Source organism: Culex pipiens, chromosome 1 (assembly GCF_016801865.2).
Source record: "Culex pipiens pallens isolate TS chromosome 1, TS_CPP_V2, whole genome shotgun sequence".
In the NCBI taxonomy this organism is placed as follows: Eukaryota; Metazoa; Arthropoda; class Insecta; order Diptera; family Culicidae; genus Culex; species Culex pipiens.
Window position 1 is genome coordinate 86,234,939 of NC_068937.1, and position 10,630 is coordinate 86,245,568.

Below are 10,630 nucleotides of genomic sequence, written 5' to 3' on the forward strand. Positions count from 1 at the left end.
CCAGCACGTACAGGTAGTTGATCAGATTTGCTGTTCTGATAACATACCTGTAGAGTACGATCAATCAAATAATTTTGGATAATTTTCACAATATAAATCGGAAAATTAAACCTTTTTAATTTCGCAATCAAACCTTTATGCCAAACACTGTCAAATGCTTTTTCTATGTCTAGAAGAGCAGCGCCAGTAGAATAGCCCTCAGATTTGTTGCTTCGAATTAAATTTGAAACTCTCAACAACTGATGAGTAGTTGAATGCCCAAGGCGAAATCCAAACTGCTCTTCAGCGAAAATTGAATTTTCATTAATGTGCGTCATCATTCTATTAAGAATTATTCTTTCGAATAATTTACTAATAGATGAAAGCAAACTAATGGGCCGATAGCTTGAGGCTTCAGCAGGATTTTTATCCGGTTTCAAAATCGGAACTACTTTGGCATTTTTCCAACTACTGGGAAAATATGCCAAATCAAAACATTTGTTGCAAATTTTGACCAAGCTACTTAAAGTTGCTTCAGGTAATTTTTTAATTAAAATGTAAAAAATGCCATCCTCACCAGGGGCTTTCATATTTTTAAATTTTTTGATAATAGATTTTATTTCATTCAGATCCGTATTAAAAACATCATCGGATGAAAATTCTTGTTCAACAATATTCTGAAATTCTATTGAAATTTGATCTTCAATAGGACTCAGAACATTTAAGTTGAAATTATGAGCACTCTCAAACTGCTGAGCAAGTTTTTGAGCTTTCTCCCCATTAGTTAATAGAAAATTATCACCATCTTTTAAAGAAGGGATTGGTTTTTGAGGTTTCTTAAGAACCTTTGAAAGTTTCCAAAAAGGTTTGGAATAAGGTTTAATTTGTTCGACATCTCTTGCGAACTTTTCATTTCGCAGGAGAGTGAATCTGTGGTCAATAACCTTTTGCAAATCTTTTTGAATTCGCTTCAGTGCAGGATCACGAGAACGTTGATACTGTCTTCGGCGAACATTTTTCAGACGAATCAAAAGCTGAAGATCGTCATCAATAATGGGAGAATCAAATTTGACTTGGACTTTAGGAATTGCAATATTCCTAGCATCCAAAATTGCATTAGTTAAAGATTCCAAGGCTGAATCAATATCAGCTTTGGTTTCTAAAACAAAATCATGATTTAAATTGTTCTCAATATGATGCTGATACCTGTCCCAATTAGCTTTGTGGTAATTAAACACAGAACTATTGGGTCTGGTAACTGCTTCATGAGAAAGTGAAAAAGTTACTGGAAGGTGATCAGAATCAAAATCAGCATGAGTCACTAAAGGACCACAATACTGACTTTGATTTGTCAAAACCAAATCAATTGTTGATGGATTTCTAACAGAAGAAAAGCAAGTTGGCCCATTCGGGTATAAAACCGAATAAAGACCAGAAGTGCAATCTCTGAATAGAATTTTACCATTGGAATTTACTTTTGAATTATTCCAAGATTGGTGTTTGGCATTAAAATCACCGATGATCAAAAATCGAGATCTATGCCGAGTAAGTTTATTCAAATCCCCTTTGAAATAATTTTTATTTTCCCCAGTGCATTGGAATGGTAAATATGCAGCTGCAATCATAATTTTCCCAAAAGAAGTTTCAAGTTCAATGCCCAAACTTTCAATAACTTTTAACTTTAAGTCACGTAACGTGCTATAAGTCATACTACGGTGGATAACTATTGCAACTCCACCGCCATTTCGATTCATTCTGTTATTGGTTATAACTTTATAATCTGGATCACTTTTCAAATAAGTGCCAGTTTTTAAAAATGTTTCGGTTATAACAGCAACATGCACGTTATGAACTCGTAAAAAGTTGAAAAATTCATTTTCTTTCGCTTTTAAAGAGCGAGCATTAAAATTCATAATATTGATGGAATTACTTAGATCCATGATTAAACTTCAGGGTAAGAACAACATCATTCGCAAATTTTAATCCAATCTGGATTGCTTCCATCATGGATGTAGCATTACTCATTGTTTGAATCAAACCAAACAGTGAGTTTTGCAAAAAAGTCATTTTTTCAAACGTAACATCGCCGAGATCAGAAGATCCCAAAGCGTTGCCAGCAGAAATATTTTCAAATGAAATTTGAGGTACCTGCCCAATTTGAAAATTGGTAGAGGATTTAAAATTCGTGGATGAACCCGAACCCGAAACGACGTTGGCATAAGAAATACCTTTAGTGTTACCTAACTTTTCCACGGTAGGGGTATTTCTAGCATTGTTCGAGTGAGACAGCACGAACGTTTGATTTAAAGTTGCAGGTACAACCTGACTTTGAGAAAATTTCGGTTTGGATTTCGGCTGATGCTTAGCACGAGAATCCAAAACCTTTTTTCTGATGGGGCAATCCCAGAAATTTGATTTGTGATTTCCACCACAATTTGCACATTTAAATTGGGTGACTTCTTTCACGGGACAATTGTCCTTGTCGTGAGAAGAATCCCCGCAAACCATGCATTTTGGAACCATGGCGCAATGATCAGTACCGTGACCGAATGCCTGGCAACGCCGGCACTGGGTCAGATTCTGGCCATTACCGCCATGTTTCTTAAAATGCTCCCATTTTACCCGTACATGGAACAAAAACTGAACTTTGTCCAAAAGTTTCAAATTGTTGATTTCATTTCTGTTGAAATGAATCAGATAAAATTGTGAAGTCAAACCAAAGCGAGAAATATTCCCGTTTGATTTTTTCTTCATTGGTATTACTTGGGATGGGGCAAAGCCAAGCAACACCTTAAGTTCGTTTTTGATCTCATCCACCGACAAGTCGTTGGAGAGACCTTTCAGGACCGCCTTGAATGGACGAGCATTCTTGGTCTCATACGTGTAGAAATTGTGTTTGTGGTTTTTCAAATAACCAACAAAAGTTTGGTGATCTTGTAAAGATTCCGTCAACAAGCGACATTCTCCTCTTCGACCAATCTGGAACGAAACCTTCAAATTGCAAGTTTCCTTGCAATTCTTCAGTTGCGTTCGAAAGCTGGCCAAATCGGAGACGGAAGTCACTACAATTGGCGGAGCCTTTACTCGTTTCTCGACGGCAGAAGGCTCAGTACGAGGAGAAGGATCCTTGTCAATAGTTTCGGATAAAACACCGAAACTGTTTGCCAATGGAATTGGAGGATTGACCTCACTTTCAGAATCAGAATCAGACCTCGGATGAGGCTGTTTTCTTTTTCTGTTTCCGTTAGCCGGTTTAGCGTTCAAACGCTTCACCGACGTAACGATCAAATCTTCAGAAGATTTGCGTTTACCTTTGTTTTGACGCATTTTGCAAGCAAAGTTCTCTTAAAAAGATGGCTTCGTTTGTAAAATACAACAAAATTTCAGGTGGGGTTAGTCTTGAAAAGACTGTTTAGAATTTTGGAAAGTAACTCAGGTAGTCTTTAAAAAGACTGTGAATTTTGTTTGAAATAACTCTGAGCTTAGGTAGTAAAAAATACCGCAGCTCTAGTGTCCGTTCACCACGAAGGTTTGCAAGACACTAGAATTAGTGCGGTTCGGTTCTCCTACATATTGCATGCAATTTTTGGGTTGTATGCAAGAGCGACGGCATAAACGGTATAAACTTAGGCCGTTGCAAATATTTTTCGAGGGGGGGGGGGGGGGGGGTCAAAAAAAAAAAAAAATTTAAAAATTGAAATTATAGGCCACGGTGTCAATATTTGAATAAAAAAGCGTTTTGAAATGCATCATACACCTGTTAAGTTGTTTTGCAATCATTGATTTCAATAATTCTAAGTACTGACAAAAATTTTATTTTTGCGTGAAAAAAAAGTTTTTGCGGTGCTGTACATTGTAATTTCATAAAATTCAAAATATTTTTAAACGAGTCCAAACATGTTAAATATGATTATCAATGCAGAAAAAGGCGATTTAGATTGTTCTCAGTTGATTAGACTTCTATTTCCATTGAAGTTTTGATGTTGTTTTGAAAAAATATTTTTTTGCCCCCTGATTTTTCGAACCAATTTGAAGGGGGAGGGGGGGGGGACATAAACTTTGAAAAATATTTGCAACGGCCTTAATGTCTAATCACAACTTATGTTTACCCCTTAAAAGAAAACATTAGCACATACTTGAAGAGGGAGCGTCCATTGCCAAAGGCTGTTTTTTATTCTTTCTTGGTCGCTGTGTTGTATGTTTGTGATACCACAAAATTATCTCTCTCTTCTTGTCGACAGTTGTTCTAACGTTGTTTTGTGTTAACAAGGGTTAATCACTTACGTAAGCAATATTGTTATTCGGTGTCATTATATTATCACTACACGACAAAATAAAATTTGTGCCATGTGAAATCCAAATTCTCCTCTGAGAAAAAATCTTTCTCAAATCAAATGAAAGCGACAGATTTTAATTAAAAGAAAAGCGGGATTAGAAACAAGTTAAAGATCGTCAAATGTTTACCCCGGATCATTACGTATTGTATCAGTGCATATAGTCGACCACTAAGCACATCGTCTCCTGACCAGGGGCGCCGACTAGTCCAAAATGTTGGGGGGACACGGTTGTTTTCCGAAATCGATAGGTAAAAGTGGCGATTAGATGTTAAAGTTTCTTGTATATCACGAATTTTAATAATTTTTTTACGATGTGATACGGATTTTTTCATCCGGAATCAAATTTTTTTAGAAATAGATAATTTATTAAAACGTGATTGAGATCGTTTATTGGGGGGAATTTTTTATATGTTCTGAGGCGAATTCTTTCCCATTAGCATATTTTCAGTTATTTCCTAGAAGTAACAGTCAATTATAAAAATAATCAGATATTTAGAAATTCAACAATACCAATATTCTAAAAATAAAAACAAAAGTAAAAAGGAAAAAATTTAGAACTTCAGAAATTTAAGAATACAAATACACATTAAAATAAACATCCATTTTTCAAATCTGCAGTTTAGATAAAAAAAACAGATACACCAAATTCAATATTCTAAAATTAAAAAAAAAAATTAATACAGAGAAACCTCTTTTTATGCGGTAGCGTTACGCTTTTTGTTTCGTAGATTTCTCTTAAACCCTACAATATTTTTGGAAGCTTTAAAAAGCGATTTGTAGATCTGAACAAAACCTAAAAATTGCTTTCAAAAGATTTGAAAAATGTTGCGTCGTTCCAGCGAAATTTACAAATTAGAAAAACATAACGCATCACATAAAAAGAGGTTTCACTGTAGTATAAAAAAAAATCTTTAAGGGTTAATTTAAGGGTTGAAAAACTAATGGCTTGAAAATGTTAAGAAATCAAAAGCATAAATTTAAACAATCAGAAAATTGGAAATAACAATCAAATTCAATGTTTAAAACAATTGAAAATTTCTAAATTCTGATACATCAATAGATTTTGACAAAGAACTTTGTCCTAAGGTTTCTATACGGGGTGTCAATCCAAAATTTTCGCGAAGCGAAAACGTTACGTGACGAATTCCCCTCTCGGCAAATTTCCCCTCTTTTTGGTGCACGCTGGTTGGTTGAACAAACGTTTCCCAATCAGTCAATATAGAGACGTGAGATTGATGTATCTAAAATCACCCCCACTCTACCTCATAATTTTCGGATCGTCGACGCGGCAAAAAGCGAATAAGGAGATGTAGGAGAATGGGTGCAAAAAGGCGGGGCATACGTCCCCGATCTAAATTAACAAAACTCGGCTCGGTCGGTCCCGAAAATTCAGTCTGTTGCTGGCCGTCGACGAGACCACATCAGGAGCAGATGGCCTGGTGGCCCGTTTGCAGACGGCCTGGAGGCCCGGGAGCAGATAGCCTGGAGGCATGGACACGCCAAGACATGCCAGCCGGCATGAGCGGGAATTGGAATTGGCCACCACATTTCGGCAGTAGTGGCCACCACCTGGAGTGGCCGGAGGCCCCGGGGATGTTCTGATGGGGGGACATTTGCCGAACCATAAGAGTTGGGGCAATATGGGTATCAAACTATAGGGTTTTTGATACTGGATATGAAATTTGACATTTCGGCAGTAGTGGCCACAATCCGGAGTGACCGGAGGCCCCGCGGATGTTCCGATGGGGAGACATTTGCGGAACCATAAGAGTTGGGGCAATATGGGTATCAAACTGTAGGGTTTTTGATACTGGATATGAAATTGGACATTTCGGCAGTAGTGGCCATAATCCGGAGTGGCCGGAGGCCCCGCGGATGTTCCGATGGGGGGACATTTGCGGAACCATAAGAGTTGGGGCAATATGGGTATCAAACTTTAGGGTTTTCGATACTGGATATGAAATTTGACATTTCGGCAGTAGTGGCCACAATCCGGAGTGGCCGGAGGCCCCGCGGATGTTCCGATGGGGGGACATTTGCGGAACCATAAGAGTTGGGGCAATATGGGTATCAAACTGTAGGGTTTTTGATACTGGATATGAAATTGGACATTTCTGCAGTAGTGGCCACCACCTGGAGTGGCCGGAGGCCCCGGGGATGTTCCGATTGGGGGACATTTGCCGAACCATAAGAGTTGGGGCAATATGGGTATCAAACTTTAGGGTTTTTGATACTGGATATGAAATTGGACATTTCGGCAGTAGTGGCCACAATCCGGAGTGACCGGAGGCCCCGCGGATGTTCCGATGGGGGGACATTTGCGGAACCATAAGAGTTGGGGCAATATGGGTATCAAACTGTAGGGTTTTTGATACTGGATATGAAATTGGACATTTCGGCAGTAGTGGCCACAATCCGGAGTGGCCGGAGGCCCCGCGGATGTTCCGATGGGGGGACATTTGCGGAACCATAAGAGTTGGGGCAATATGGGTATCAAACTGTAGGGTTTTTGATACTGGATATGAAATTGGACATTTCGGCAGTAGTGGCCACAATCCGGAGTGGCCGGAGGCCCCGCGGATGTTCCGATGGGGGGACATTTGCGGAACCATAAGAGTTGGGGCAATATGGGTATCAAACTGTAGGGTTTTTGATACTGGATATGAAATTGGACATTTCTGCAGTAGTGGCCACCACCTGGAGTGGCCGGAGGCCCCGGGGATGTTCCGATTGGGGGACATTTGCCGAACCATAAGAGTTGGGGCAATATGGGTATCAAACTTTAGGGTTTTTGATACTGGATATGAAATTTGACATTTCGGCAGTAGTGGCCACAATCCGGAGTGGCCGGAGGCCCCGCGGATGTTCCGATGGGGGGACATTTGCCGAACCATAAGAGTTGGGGCAATATGGGTATCAAACTTTAGGGTTTTTGATACTGGACATGAAATTTGACATTTTGGCAGTAGTGGCCACCACCTGGAGTGGCCGGAGGCCCCGGGGATGTTCCGATGGGGGGACATTTGCCGAACCATAAGAGTTGGGGCAATATGGGTATCAAACTTTAGGGTTTTTGATACTGCACATGAAATTTGACATTTCGGCAGTAGTGGCCACAATCCGGAGTGGCCGGAGGCCCCGCGGATGTTCCGATGGGGGGACATTTGCGGAACCATAAGAGTTGGGGCAATATGGGTATCAAACTGTAGGGTTTTTGATACTGGATATGAAATTTGACATTTTGTCAGTAGTGGCCACCACCTGGAGTGGCCGGAGGCCCCGGGGATTTTCCGATAGGGGGACATTTGCCGAACCATAAGAGTTGGGGCAATATGGGTATCAAACTTTAAGGTTTTTGATACTGAACATGAAATTTGACATTTCAGCAGTAGTGGCCACAATCCGGAGGGCCCCGCGGATGTTCCGATGGGGGGACATTTGCGGAACCATAAGAGTTGGGGCAATATGGGTATCAAACTTTAAGGTTTTTGATACTGAACATGAAATTTGACATTTTAGCAGTAGTGGCCACAATCCGGAGGGCCCCGCGGATGTTCCGATGGGGGGACATTTGCGGAACCATAAGAGTTGGGGCAATATTGGTATCAAACTTTAGAATTTTTGATACTGGAGATAAAATTTGACATTTTGTCAGTAGTGGCCACCACCTGGAGTGGCCGGAGGCCCCGGGGATTTTCCGATAGGGGGACATTTGCCGAACCATAAGAGTTGGGGCAATATGGGTATCAAACTTTAAGGTTTTTGATACTGAACATGAAATTTGACATTTCAGCAGTAGTGGCCACAATCCGGAGGGCCCCGCGGATGTTCCGATGGGGGGACATTTGCCGAACCATAAGAGTTGGGGCAATATGGGTATCAAACTTTAGGGTTTTTGATACTGGACATAAAATTTGATATTTTGGCAGGAGTGGCCACCACCTGGAGTGGCCGGAGGCCCCGGGGATGTTCCGATGGGGGGACATTTGCCGAACCATAAGAGTTGGGGCAATATGGGTATCAAACTTTAGGGTTTTTGATACTGGATATGAAATTTGACATTTCGGCAGTAGTGACCACAATCCGGAGTGGCCGGAGGCCCCGCGGATGTTCCGATGGGGGGACATTTGCCGAACCATAAGAGTTGGGGCAATATGGGTATCAAACTGTAGGGTTTTTGATACTGCACATGAAATTTGACATTTCGGCAGTAGTGGCCACAATCCGGAGTGACCGGAGGCCCCGGGGATTTTCCGATAGGGGGACATTTGCCAAACCATAAGAGTTGGTACAATATGGGTATCAAACTTTATGGATTTTGATACTGGACATGAAATTTGATATTTCAGCAGTAGTGGCCACAATCCGGAGTGGCCGGACGCCCCGGGGATGTTCCGATGGGGGGACATTTGCCAAACCATAAGAGTTGGGGAAAAATGACTGTTAAACTTCTGAAATCTGTTTCTGGAAATTTAGAATAACTATTTCGTAATCAATTAGAGCCCTGAATAGGGCAGTTCAGCTCCACTTGCAATTTTCATCCCCTTAGTTCGATAGGACGTTGATATTATGCCTTAAAACTTTACAAATCAAACAGCCTGTTTCAGAGCCACGAAATAGACCACAAAAGAGTTGTCTTGTGTAATTATAAGGGAATCATGGGGAAATTTGGATCGGACGTTCTAATCGAAAATTTCAACAATCATCTAGCAAAGTTCTTTGTCATACTGGTCATGTGTAACATAACCACCTGCACCTTTTTTAAGAATTTAAGAATTTAAGAATTTAAGAATTTAAGAATTTAAGAATTTAAGAATTTAAGAATTTAAGAATTTAAGAATTTAAGAATTTAAGAATTTAAGAATTTAAGAATTTAAGAATTTAAGAATTTAAGAATTTAAGAATTTAAGAATTTAAGAATTTAAGAATTTAAGAATTTAAGAATTTAAGAATTTAAGAATTTAAGAATTTAAGAATTTAAGAATTTAAGAATTTAAGAATTTAAGAATTTAAGAATTTAAGAATTTAAGAATTTAAGAATTTAAGAATTTAAGAATTTAAGAATTTAAGAATTTAAGAATTTAAGAATTTAAGAATTTAAGAATTTAAGAATTTAAGAATTTAAGAATTTAAGAATTTAAGAATTTAAGAATTTAAGAATTTAAGAATTTAAGAATTTAAGAATTTAAGAATTTAAGAATTTAAGAATTTAAGAATTTAAGAATTTAAGAATTTAAGAATTTAAGAATTTAAGAATTTAAGAATTTAAGAATTTAAGAATTTAAGAATTTAAGAATTTAAGAATTTAAGAATTTAAGAATTTAAGAATTTAAGAATTTAAGAATTTAAGAATTTAAGAATTTAAGAATTTAAGAATTTAAGAATTTAAGAATTTAAGAATTTAAGAATTTAAGAATTTAAGAATTTAAGAATTTAAGAATTTAAGAATTTAAGAATTTAAGAATTTAAGAATTTAAGAATTTAAGAATTTAAGAATTTAAGAATTTAAGAATTTAAGAATTTAAGAATTTAAGAATTTAAGAATTTAAGAATTTAAGAATTTAAGAATTTAAGAATTTAAGAATTTAAGAATTTAAGAATTTAAGAATTTAAGAATTTAAGAATTTAAGAATTTAAGAATTTAAGAATTTAAGAATTTAAGAATTTAAGAATTTAAGAATTTAAGAATTTAAGAATTTAAGAATTTAAGAATTTAAGAATTTAAGAATTTAAGAATTTAAGAATTTAAAAATTTAAGAATTTAAGAATTTAAGAATTTAAGAATTTAAGAATTTAATTTTCTATTTTTATTATTATTTTCTACTCCCTGACTTTTTTGGCATATTTTTTAAAGGTACAGGTTAAAATTTCTATAGCCTTTTTATTTTTTTAAATCGATCATAAATAAATTATAATGTGGAATTGTCTCAGTAAAACGGTGCGCTAGTTTTCAAAAATTTACTTTTTTTAAAACAATTGTATTGGTATAGAACGGTTAAGAAATGTATTTTTAATCTTTTCAAATCCTTTCTAAAATTACCCAAAAAATGATTGAATTTATCAGCATTTTTGTAAATGTTAAGCAGTCAAGAAATGTTGCGTTTGAAAACTTGATGATTGTTTTCGCAAGAGTTTGCGTAAGTTTTATTGTAGATAAGGTGCTATGGAAAAAGTACATTGGTTTTGTTTTTGGAACAACATGCACAGATAGAAATCTTATGAGCAAATCCGTAAAATCTATGTTGACGACATCTCTCAAATCATATACCGATGCCTCTGTGCTCTTGTTCTAAGCTTACTGATTTTCCTAGAGA